Source organism: Neomonachus schauinslandi, chromosome 6, assembly GCF_002201575.2.
Source record: "Neomonachus schauinslandi chromosome 6, ASM220157v2, whole genome shotgun sequence".
NCBI lineage: Eukaryota > Metazoa > Chordata > Mammalia > Carnivora > Phocidae > Neomonachus > Neomonachus schauinslandi.
Genome location: NC_058408.1, coordinates 117,085,179 through 117,098,284, shown reverse-complemented (window position 1 = coordinate 117,098,284; position 13,106 = coordinate 117,085,179). Strand labels below are relative to the sequence as shown.

Sequence of the window (13,106 nt, the reverse complement as noted above, 5' to 3'; positions counted from 1 at the left end):
CTGACTGAGCCACCCAGGCACCCCATGAGGTGCTTTTCAACTCTTTAAAAAGCAAGTACTGTAATATAGTTTTTGAATGATGAAATATTTAATCCCCGGAAAGTCAGTGGGGAGTACTGTATCAAATCCCTGTAACAAATTATATATACACATTACCTGTTGGTACTGTTCCTCTCTTTGTGAACCTTGATAGATATGGAAGGCCACTCAAAATTTTTACTTGTGCTATAGTACAACAGATGGGTACTTAATGACATGGCTGAGTTCTTAGTGCCCTCCTGCTTAATATACTGGGAAAGATAAATCACCTGATCTGACAAGCAGTTAACTCTGCTGCTTTCCTGACATGTGGCATGCCCAGTACAGAGCCCCTGACACAGGGCTCAATCTCACGACCCTGAGATAATGACCTGAGCCGAAATCAAGAGTTAGACGCTTAACCAACTGAGCCACCCAGGCGCTCCTAGCAGAAATCTTTTTTTTTTAAAAAGAGTGGTCTTGTGTACATTTTCCTAAAATGATGTATTTTGGTATTTACATCAAATGTGCAATATATATCTACATACATTAAAAATTTCTACAAGGATGTACCTAAAAGTGTTAACAAGGCTTCCTTCATGCTCCCCCTCTTCTGAATATTGGGATAACCACCTACTGCAATTATTCCTGCCCTTTGTCCTTTCTTCATGGTTTCTCCTGTTAAAAAAACAAAAAGTAAATCTGAAGATTAAATTGGCTTTATTAAGTCATTCATGAATCAAGCAGTATCTCATCAAGCAGAGAGATACTCCAAGGAGTTCTACAAAATGGAAGGCTGTTATAGAAAGGAGGGTTGGGCAAGGAAGTCATTGGCAAAGGAAGAATGAAAGTTCATTGGAGGAAAGTAAGAGTTCAGGGTGACAATGGCTTTTCATTGGCTGAGCTGCAGCGTTTTCCATTGGTTTGGCTTGTTGCTGGGCAGAAGAACATTTTCCTTCCTCCTTGGAGGGTAGTAAAGTAGTGACACCTTCCAGTTGGATATGCAAGGCACCTCTCTTCCTGTTTGGGATAACTGACTAGTGGTAGGGGATGAGAGCTTCCTCTAGAAGTCTTCTCAATTCCAATTTTAGTTCAGGTTTCCTTTATTAATTTTCACATTTCTCCCTTTTGGTCAAGATCTGTCTCTAAAAGCATCACTGATCAAAAATAAATAAATAAATAAATAAAATAAAAGCATCACTGATCAAGAGTTACGTTTCCCAAATTCAGTGGGCTTTGTTCCTTGGTGCCAGGAAAGACCTTTCTTGTGTATTTTTTCCTATGTCAATGGGAAAATGCATGGACCCAAAAACACTTGAGGCCACATTTCAGTTACAAAAAAAAAAAGGTAGTAGGGAGAACTCTCAGGCCTTTCTTAACCAAAGTCTATATTTTGTCAAGGTTGTAAGCATCAGAGATCATCTCAAAGTGCTGAGCAAGCATCACACTCCAAACATAGGGGCTTCGTTGTAGCAATTTCACTTGTAGGTCATCTGGGTGCCCTCCTGAAACAAGTTGTCTCTCTCTGCTTTTACAGGTCTTAACTGCCTAATATCAATGTTAATTTCATTGACTACCACCAGAATCTGAGGAACAATCCTCTCTTCAGACAGAAAGTTCTTATGCTTCCTCAATGACCATTTTATAGGCACTAGGAATAAAATATTAATAAAGACTATGAGTCATTTACCTTGTTATCCTTAATGCCTATGACTCACCAATCATTATATATATATACTTCCATATACACACTCTTAGAAAAGAACAGTGATAGGGGCGCCTGGGTAGCTCAGTTGGTTAAGCGGCTGCCTTCGGCTTGGGTCGTGATCTCGGGGTCCTGGGATCGAGCCCCGCATCGGGCTCCCTGCTCAGCAGGGGGCCTGCTTCTCCCTCTCCCACTCCCCCTGCTTGTGTTCCCTCTCTAGCTGTCTCTCTCTCTCTGTCAAATATAAATAAATAATCTTTAAAAAAAAAAAAAACAGTGGTATAGAAAAAATTACAGATATCAAAAAGATAATATGTTACTTGTTACTGGAATGTATTTATTCTCTCTCTCTCTTTTTTTTTTTTTAGATTTTATTTATTTATTTGAGAGAGAGAGAGAGAGAAAGCACACGAGAGGGGGAAGGGCCGGAGGGAGAAGCAGACTCCCCGCCCAGCAGGGAGCCCGATGCGGGACCCGATCCCGGGACTCCGGGATCATGACCTGAGCCGAAGGCAGTCGCCCAACCAACTGAGCCACACAGGTGCCCCTCTCTCTTTTTTTTAAAGTAATCCTTACACCCAACATGGGGCTAGAACTCATGACTCTGAGATTAAGGATCCCATGCTCTACTGACTGAGCCAGCCAGGGGACCCTGGAATGTATTTATTCTTGCACTTGTTTTTGTTTTTTAAGATTTATTTATTTTAGAGAGTGCAAGCAGGAGGCGGGGCAGAGGGAGAGGGAGAAAATTCTCAAGCCGACTCCCCACTGAGTGCAGGCCCCCCCCCCCCCCCCCCACCAATGAGGGGCTTGATCCCAGGACCCTGAGATCATGACCTGAGGTAAAATCAAGAGTCGGATGCTCAACCGACTAAGCCACCCAGGCGCGCCTATTCTTGTACTTGTTAACAAACTGGCTAATGTTCTGGAGATTCTTGCAAACCAAATAATAAAGATACCATGTACATGTGACTCAGAGAAACATAGATCATTGCACAAAACCCCATCCCTTTCCTCACCTAACACCCCAATTCCACCTTCTCCCTGGTACCTTCCTCTAGACATTGTAAGTTCCTTCCCCACCCCCTCAAAACTGGACACCTTAAGTAGTCTTAAGAGGTTTCAGACTGCAAGAAGGTGAATAGATATGCTTCCATAAAGTATTTTATCTCCCTGTTTAAATACAATAAGAATGTAAAAGTAATTTTGGAATTGTCGATGGAAAATTTCGGTTCTATTTCTGCTGCTACTACTACTGCTCCCAAGCCTGGCAGGCATCTGCCCAGTGCTGTGTGAAACAAGATCTTGATGGGATCACTACTTCTCACAGTAACCTGAGACATGGGATAGTTTTACCTTAGTTTTACAGGTGAGGGACTTGTCTAAGATGTGAAAACGTGTTAAGGAAACCTAACTCAGAATTAGTCAGGAAGCCATGAAGGGAGGGCTCACACAGCTTGCAAAACCCAGCAGGAAGGAAGATTTCCTTTCAACTCAACAACCAATGAAAGGCCACCACCGCTTTGCCTGCAGCCAATGAACTCTCATTTTCCTCCAATGGACTTTTGTTCAATAAACCCCCTCCCAACTTCCTTCTTTCCACTATAAAAGGATGCTCTCCTCCATTGTTCTCTGTACTTGCCTATGGTTTGCCATAGTGTGCTTGTCCCAAATTGCCATTCTTCTGCCATTCCCAAATAAACTTGATTTTACCGGCCGAATTGCTTACCTTTTTCTTTTAAAAGGTTGACAGTGGTTATCCTGAATTTAAACCAGTCTATCAAAACCTCAAGTCTATGTTCCTCCTAAACTCTCTACTAGATTGTACCTGGACATAGCCAGACCTCACTTTGAAGGGTTCCCTTATACACAAATTACACTCACCATGGTTTAGTTACATGTCAGTCCCCTAACAACATGGTTCCAATTTTAGTTACAACAGTGAATCAACTGTAAATGCATAAAATATAAACTTCACTGTTAGCTCTTCAGGCCACAAATCACTAAATAACAGATGTGTATCACAGTAAGTGACAAGGCATGTAAGCTCTCTGAAAGTCTGTCAGTGATCATTATGAGTCTGTTGCTTAGCTCACATATGGACAGAAAAGCATGTGATTGGGTCACTTCTTGTCTCCCAAAATAAACCTATGTGACATAAAAAAAAAAAAAAAAAAAAAGGATGATCAAGAGGGAATTGACCAACAAAGACAAAAGTGCAGCAAATAAATGAAAAGTGATAATGCTGGGAGTGAAATCGGAACTGAGTGTAAGTGGAATTATAGCCAAAAGAGCTGACAGGGGGAATGTTGACATTGCTGTTGTTCAAGAGATTCCAGATCTGCAGCCAGAGGAACTTGTTGAAGGAGAATTTAACATAAAAGTGTTTATGATGAAAAGGTTAAAGATGTCCTAGAAGAGGTGATGCTGGCAAAATAACTGTGCTGGGGATTCTTGGAGGTATTTCTTGACAGTGAAAGTGCAAATGATAAAATGTTGGAAGGTGATCCAAATTTATAAAGGAGTATGACAATTGGCTGAAGAATTGAAAAGATGCTCTTTCTGTCATAAGCTATACGATGAAAATAAGAGGTAAGCATTGTTCAGACTATTCTTGGTAAGGTTTTACAAATAAAACACTTTAATTCTCGTTACAGAATACAAAATAAATATTAGTTTTAGTATTGTTTTCATTTCCCAATACACTTATAATGGTCAGAGGGTTTTTAATGTTTTGGCAAAAATTTTAAAGATCACAGAAATAATATTTTATAATAATTTTTCCCCATTGAACAATAAGATTGCTTTGCACTGTTTCAGCTTGCATGGTCACTTTGATGGTCCCACCCTACTGTACAAAGTGAGGGACACAAGCACACATATACACACAGCAAAAATCAGTCTGGCATAAGAGCAAGATCACTAGAATGGGTCCCAAACATTCTGGGTTTCTGTGCAACGATTTACTATTTGGGTGACTTTGGAAAAGTCATTTAACTTCCCTGGGCTGAATCTCCTTAACAGTGAAATAAGGGGTCTTAACAGTGACTCTCTTCTGTCCTGGCCAGTCTGAGTCCTGCTAATTGACAACCAACAAGTTAATATTGGTAAAGACCTTCCTATTATCTCCTAAGTGAGAGAGTAACCTGACTCCATCTACAATGCAGACATGAATATTGAATCTATAAATACATCTACTGAAATCTATAAATGCAATGAAAAGCATTTTGGCATTTCCTGAAAATGTGAACTATAAACTCTTCATTTCCTATTAGGATGTTGGCTGACTTAAGAGTCACAAAGTTGGTTTTCATTCGTCTTCACCACAACTGACGGAGACCTCCATTTCTATGGCTGAGCTCCTGTGAGCATGACTCTTCCTGGTGCTGAATGTATTCAGGCAACTGTGCCCTTTAAATGTGGCTTTATGTTTATAAAATCTGAGAGGATGTCAAAAACCTAACTTTTGCTGTATTTTTTAACGCTTAAAATACGTGAGAGTTCTTCTTAAGGATTAAGAAATACAATTACCTACTCATTTTATTATTATTATTTTTTAAAGATTTTATTTTTAAGTAATCTCTACACCCAATGTGGGGCTTAAATTTATAACCCAGAGATCAAGAGTCACATGCTCTACCGACTGAGTCAACCAGGCGCCCCATAAGGTACAACTTTATTTTTTGTTTTCTTTTTTTGTTTGTGTGGATTTGTCTTTTTGGTGGTTTTTTTTTTTTTTTTTTAGTAATCTCTCCGCCCAATGTGGGGTTTGAACTCCCAACCCCAAGATCAAGAGTCGCATGCTCTACTGACTTGAGCCAGCCAGGCTCCACGTCTACTCATTTTAAAGCAGTTCACTTTAAAAAGTAGCTAGCTTTCATTTACTTATCTATTCAATACTACTTGAGTCCTTCCTTCAGGCAGGAGACCATTCCAGCTGTCCTGGATACTCAGTGACTAAGCTAAACTTGGTGCCTGCCCTTGATTACTGGTGAGCAACAAAGACATTTAACCCTTATTAAATAAAACTGGATAATGCCACTTAAAAACAAATTAACACCTATAGAAAAAGCATTTCTGGCCATCAGCAAATACTTACTGAGAACTTATTTGAGCCCTGTGCTTAATGGTATGGAAGACAAAGAGAATTAAATTGTTACGTCTTTGCATTTAGAGAGCTTACCACCAAGCCAAGGGATTTTCATTCTTTTCTGAGAAGGCATAATGTGTGTCTTATCAGGCTTATTATATATTATGCCTTCTCAGAAAAGAATACAAATTCTCAGGAGCCAAAAGTTAACTAAAAAGACTTTGAGAATAGAAAAAATTAAATCACACTAATAAAATACAATGATTACTATAAAAACAACTCTAGGGGCGCTTGGGTGGCTCAGTCAGTTAAGTGTCCATTCAGCTCAGGTCATGATCTCAGTGTCATGAGATTGAGCCCTGCATCCAGCTCCATGCTGGGCACAGAGCCTGCTTAAGATTCTCTCCCTTTTCTCTCTCTGCATCTCCCCCCCTACCCCAGCTCCGCTCACGCTCTCTCTCAAAAAACAAACAAACTTAAAAATAAAAAAATTCTAATCTTTGTCTAAAATATATATTGAGCACCTGATAGGAAATCTAAAGTGTACTAAGAACTGTAAATAAAAGTAAATCGCAGTTAAGCCCTAGAGGGAAAGTCAAGAGCAAACCTTGATGATGCCTCATACAGCTCCTTCACTCTTCTTTCTGTCCCTGTCAAATCTCTGTGCTATTCACAAGTAAGACTGTATAAAAATTGCTTTCAAATATTATTCATTGGATCACAGTGATTTCAATGTTAAACAATCCATTTTGGAATAAACTTTCACGGGGTGACAACTGGAGTTAGAGGAAGTCTCTTGTGCCTCCCTTTGAGAATATTACACAGAGTCAAAGTAGATGGCTAACAATTTGAAGGCTGCCCAGCCCTCTGTATTCAAGTGAAACTCCCTAAAGGAAGCCGAAGCTTGGGGCACCTGGGTGGCTCAGTCGTTAAGCGTCTGCCTTCTGCTCAGGTCATGATCCCAGAGTCCTGGGATCGAGCCCCGCATAGGGCTCCCTGCTCAGCGGGAAGCCTGCTTCTCCCTCTCCCACTCCCCCTGCTTGTGTTCCCTCTCTCACTGTGTCTCTGTCAAATAAATAAAATCTTTAAAAAAAAAAAAAAAAAAAAGGGAAGCCAAACCTTATTCTGAAGTCATTAGTATGAGTATTTCCAAGGGGCAAGACTTAGGTAACAGGTTCTAGCCCTCCTGGCAGAGTGAAGAAAGCTGGTGGCTTAGGGCAGAGACAAAGCCAGAGAAGCCCTTTCAAAGTGACAGTTGAAGATAGTGGCATTTCAGTTCCTCCTTTCTTAGTCTAAAGCTGCACTGTGTGATAAGGGGTCCATTTGGCCACACAGGGCTGTTGAGCACTTGAAATGTGGCTAGTGGGAGAGAGGACCTGACTTTTTAATAATTTTTTTTATTTTTTAAAGCAATCTCTACACCCAATGTGAGGCTCAAACTTATGACCCCAAGATCAAAAGTCACATGCTCTACCAACTGAGGCAGCCAGGTGCCCCTGACTTTAAAAAAATAATAATTTATTTACTTACTGGGGGTGGGGGGGATACGGCGGGGGAAGAGCAGAGGGAGAGAGAATCCCGAACTGACTCCACGCTCAGTGCAGAGCGTGCGGCTCAATCTTACAACCCTTAATCTCAAGACCCTGAGATCATGATCTGGGCTGAAATCAAGAATTGGACACTTAAATGAATGAGCCACCCAGGCACCCCTGACTTTTTATTTTAATTGTAGTAAAATATACAACATAAAGTTGACCATCTTAACCATTTTCTAAAATCAGTAGTGTTGGGGCACCTGGGTGGCTCAGTCAGTTGGGCGTCTGCCTTCAGCTCAGCTCTGTGGTCCCAGGGTCCTGGGATTGAACCATGAGTCCAGCTCTCTGCTCAGCGGGAGCCTACCTCTCCCTCTCCCTTCTGCTCCCCCTGCTTGTACTCTCTCTCTGTCAAATAAATGAATAAAATCTTTAAAAAATAAAAACATTTAGGGCGCCTGGATGGCTCAGCTCAGTTGGTTAAGCGACTGCCTTCGGCTCAGGTCATGATCCTGGAGTCCCGGGATCAAGTCCCACATCAGGCTCCCTGCTCAGCAGAGTCTGCTTCTCCCTCTGACCCTCCTCCCTCTCATGCTCTCTGTCTCTCATTCTCTCTCTCGCAAATAAATAAATAAATAAATAAATAAATAAATAAATAAAAATAAAAACATTAAAAAAAATAAAATCAGTAGTGTTAAGTACATGCAATGTTGTTCATGCGATCTCCACAGTCTTTTTGTCTTGAAAGCCTGAAACTCTGTATTTTTTTTTAAAAGATCTTATTTATTTATTTGACAGAGAGAGACACAGCGAGGGAACACAAGCAGGGGGAGTGGGAGAGGGAGAAGCAGGCTTCCCACCAAGCAGGGAGCCCGATGTGGGGCTCAGGCTTAATGACTGAGCCACCCAGGCGCCCCTGAAACTCTATACATATTAAACAATTCCCCATTTCCTGCCTCCCCACAGTCCCTGGCAACATCACCAGTCTTCTTTCTGGCGCTATGAATCTCAGTACTTTTGATACCTCATGTATGTGGAATCATGTAGTATTTGTCTTTTTGTGACTGGCTTATTTCATTCAGCATGATGTCCTCGTTTCATCCATGTAGTAGCATGTCTTGAAATTTCCTTCTCTCTCTTTTTTTTTTTTTTAAGGGCGAGCATAAGCAGGGGAGGGGGCAGAGGGAGGAAGACAGAGAGAATCTGCTGAGCCTGGATGCAGGGCTCAATCTCAGGACCCTGAGATCATGACCTGAGCCAAAATCAAGAGTTGGGACTCTTAGCTGACGGAGCCACCCAGGCGCACCACAATTTCCTTCTCTTCCTTCTCAGTGAACTAGGTTGCTTCCACCTTTTGACTATTGTAAAAAATGCGGCTATGAACATTGGTGTACAGATAGCTTTCAGACCTTACTTTCAATTATTTTGAGTATATCCAGAAATGTAATTGCTGGATCATATGGTAATTCTTTTTTATTGAGTATTTACCATACTGTTTTCCATAGTGGCTGCACCATCTTGCATTCCTGCCAGCAACACACAAGAGTTCCAATTTCTGGGGCGCCTGAGTGGCTCAGTCATTAAGCGTCTGCCTTCGGCTCAGGTCATGATCCCAGGGTCCTGGGATCGAGCCCAGCATCGGGCTCCCTGCTCAGCGGAGAGCCTGCTTCTCCCTTTCCCACTCCCCCTGCTTGTGTTCCCTCTTTCACTGTATCTCTCTCTGTCACATAAATAAATAAAATCTTAAAAAAAAAAAAAGAGTTCCAATTTCTTCACATGCTTGCCTTAATTTAAATTTAAATACTGATAATTCAGTTACTGGAAAACTTTTAACTATGTTTGGAACAACATGGATATGTGAATCTACTTTTTTAACTGTAAATTTTACAAAATATAAATATACTTTAGGGGCGCCTGGGTGGCTCAGTTGGTTAAGCGACTGCGTTCAGCTCAGGTCATGATCCTGGAGTCCCTGGATCGAGTCCCGCATCGGGCTCCCTGCTCGGCGGGGACTCTGCTTCTCCCTCTGCCCCTCCCCACTCATGTGCTCTCTCTCTTTCTCTCTCTCTCAAATAAATAAATAAAAAATCTTAAAAAAAAAAGAAAAAAAAATATATACTTTAGTTATTCCCAATAAAAATTTAACATCTGTATTCAGATGTGCTGTTCAGTAGAAAATACACAACCAGCTTTCAAAGATTTAATCCAGTAAAAAATAATATAAACTGTTTCATTGATAATTTTATATATTGATTACATATCAATATTTTGGATATGTAAAAACGTAAAATTAATTTAACCTATTTCTTCCTACTTTTGTAAATGTGGCTCCTAGAAAAATTTTAAATTACATATATGGCTCACATTCTATTTCTACTGGACAGCACTACTATAGAGGTAGCCTCCACTCAAACATAGTGAAAATCACCAGATTCCAGAAGATAAACTCCTCCCTAGGGTCCCAATTGTTTTTAAAAAAATTTTTTTTAAAGATTTTATTTATTTAAGAGAGGGAGGGCACAGAGGGAGGGGGAGCGGAAGCAGACTCCCCGCTGAGCAGGGAGCTTGATGCAGGGCTCATCCCAGGATCCAGAAATCATGACCTGAGCTGAAGGCAGACACTTAACTGACTAAGCCACCCAGGAAACCACCCCCCAATTGTTTTAATATTTACATCTTATGCCCTTAATATTTACATCTATCTTTCTTTTACTACAGGAGGAGTCCCTGAATGAAACTCCCTCTCCTTTTTTTTTCAAGATTTATTTGAGAGAGAGAAAGCACGAGGCGACGAGGGGCAGAGGGATAGGGAGAGAGAAACTTTAGCAGACTCTGTGCTGAGCGAGGGGCTTGATGTTAGGACCCTGAGATCCAGACCTGAGCCAAAACCAAGAGTCCCATGCTTAAACAACTGTGCCACCCAGGTACCCTTGAATGAAAATTTCTATTCAGTTATCACAAAAAGCCAGGCTGTTCTACCTATTTCCCCAGTGACTATCAGTGTTCAGTTTTGGTATCCTATTTTCTATGTTTTGTTGGTGTATCATAGCCGTATGCCTTCCATTACAGAGTCAATAAACTCCTGTGCCTGGGGTGAAGGCTGGGGGCTGCATATAACACCTCCCCAGGGAAAGCTCAGGGGATATGTTAATGTGTTTGCAGAGTAAAAGAGGTAGTTTCCTCCTTCTTTAATTTGACAATGCTGCCTTGACAAAACTTCTCCTGTACGTTTGTGGTTCTTAACCACTTACAGCTTATTTCCACTCTGAAAGCAGTCTGAAATCCTGGACTGACTTACTTCCCTGTAACAAAAAAGCAGTGGGGCAGTACCTTGACCAGGTGTAGTCACTTTTAGTGACTGATGGCTACATGACAGAGGGGTGTGTGGGGACCCAGGAAGAAACCCTGTCATGTTGGGGTGGAAGAACCAAAAGCTAGAACTGAGACAGAAGAGCTGTTGTTGTGACTGTATTTGCCCCTCATACCGGGGTCACTCAAGATATAACACCCATCACTACCACTCCAATGCAAAAAGGATAATTGTTCATAATTTTTTTTTTAATATTTATTTATGTGAGAGAGAGAGCACAGGCTCAAGTGAAGAACTGAGGGGGAGGGAGAGAAAGAATCCTCAAGCCAACTCCTGGCTGAGCGTGGAGCCCAACTCTGGGCTGGATCCCAGGACCCTGAGATCATGACCTGAGCCAAAACCATGAGTTGGACGCTTAACCATAGACTTAACTGCCCGAGCCACCCAGGTGCCCCAATTTATAGTTTTTTTTTTAAATAAAATTTTTATTTTGGGATCATTTTAAATCTACAGAGAAGTTGCAAAGATAGTACAGGGAATACCTGCATACCCTTTACTGTTTTTCCTATATTTAATGTCTGATATAACCATGGCACATTTGTCAAAACTAAGAAATTCACATTGGGGGTACCTGGGTGGCTCAGTCGTTTAAGTGTCTGCCTTCGGTTCAGATCATGATCCCAGGGTCCTGGGATTGAGTCTTGCATGGCCTCCCTGTTCAGCAGGGAGTCTGTTTCTCCCTCTCCCTTTACCCCTGCCCCTGCTTGTGCGTGCTCTCAATCTCTCAAATAAATAAAATCTTAAAAAAAAAAAATTAAATTCACATTGGTAGAATATTCTTAAACTATAGACTTTAATCTGATTTTACCATTAATGTCTTTCTACTATTCTAGGACCCAACACATATGCCACATTGCATTTAGCATGCAAGCTTTTTATATACCAAGATCTCGCCCCATTTTACCATTCACGTTAATGTTTTTATTTCTCGGTACAGACTGTAAGGTTTTATTTTTGTGTGTATGCTTACTTATAATTCTGAAATAGTGTTTATTCATACTGGTGATGCCCACCAAAGACTACCCAGACATAGTTACGGTCAAACAATGAAGGGTTATTAGCGGCTGTACTGAGGGAGACCTCAAACCATGGGGAGTCTCAGGACGGGGGTGTTAAAGAGGGTTCATTATAGTATATGGGCTTCTGTTAGGTGATTTGGGGGAGGGTCCAAGGAAACAGGTTCTGTTCTGGTGCTGTCAGAAAGCAGGGGCAATTCAGGGACTAGCTTAATTTTTATCCAGAAAGCAGGAGGAATGGGACATTGCTTACGTTCATCAGGGAGGGCATCCAGGCCGGCTACCAACCGTGGCTCTCAGAGCTGCTTTTCTTAGTGCTGCACCTGATCGTAATTAAGACAGAAAGCAACAGAAGACTGCTTAGCAGCTTTTGGTACAGAAATGACAACTTTGGTCCCCGATACTGCTAATTCCAAATGTGTACATGTGCTTAACAAACAACTCCTCACCAAGGGCTGACAAGTTCAGTCTGTCTCATTTCGAGCAAAAAACACGGGTGGCCTGGATGTAGCAGGAACTCAAATGACATCGAACTGGCGCGTTTCTCCCGCAATGAACATCTCCGCCCCGGCACTTCGTCTCCCAGAACCAGGCCTGAGGCCAAAGCCCTGCCCTCCGGGGGAACCGGGAGCCAGGTGAAACTACGCGACAACGGGGAGTAGCAACCCAAGAGCTGGGAGCACAGCCTGCGCCCGCTCCTCAAACTCTGCCCTTGGAGCCGCCTTTATGTCTCCGCTGTTCTCGGTTCCCTTTCTCCCTCGGCAGGAAATGACTCCCTTTTTCTCCTCTCACGGTGGTCTTCGATCTAGGCGTCTTTTGGGCTCAATGTTTGGGGTGATTTTCAGTCTGTCCCTTCAGGGGCTCAGGAACGCTCTGCCGCACCGCTCCCCTCCGGCCCCCCTCCGCGGGCCCCGGCTCCCCCACACGCTTGGCTGACCAATCTCCGCTCGGAGCCGGGCGCGTCACAATGGCGCCCTCGCTGCCTCGCCACCCGAGCGGGTCACTGAGGGTCCGCCCCGTCTTCCTGGAGAAGGTGGGGTTCCGCGGGTAAACAGGCTAGCGATGACGGCGGGGGCGCGGGCTCCCGGGTCTGTTGCTCCTGGGGCTGTTGCTCCTGGGTGCTGGGGTGCAGGGCCGAGCGGGAATCGGGCAAACCCCGAGCAGCGGGGCTGAGGAAAACGCCGCGTACGCCCGACGGGCGGGAGTTGTGCACTCGGGCCTGCCGCGCGCCAGACCCCGCCCCTCGGAGGCCCCGCCCAGGGCGCGCTGCCAGGGGTTTCCATGGTGATGGCAAATAAGCCTTAACGGCCTCAGCTACAACTGCCAAGTTCCCCGCGTTCCACCCTCCTCTGGGTGCTCAGAAAGACGATCGAGG

General features: G+C 43.0%; 1 long non-coding RNA gene across 1 annotated transcript; it reads right to left on the bottom strand.

Moving 5' to 3' along the window:
• Nucleotides 1-668: 668 nt before the first annotated feature.
• LOC110589544 lies at nucleotides 669-12,643 on the bottom strand. Its single transcript, XR_002480895.1, has 3 exons — nucleotides 12,181-12,643; nucleotides 11,985-12,054; nucleotides 669-696 (listed from the first exon to the last, which is right to left on the bottom strand). It is a non-coding gene; the product is annotated as an uncharacterized LOC110589544 (long non-coding RNA).
• Nucleotides 12,644-13,106: the final 463 nt, after the last annotated feature.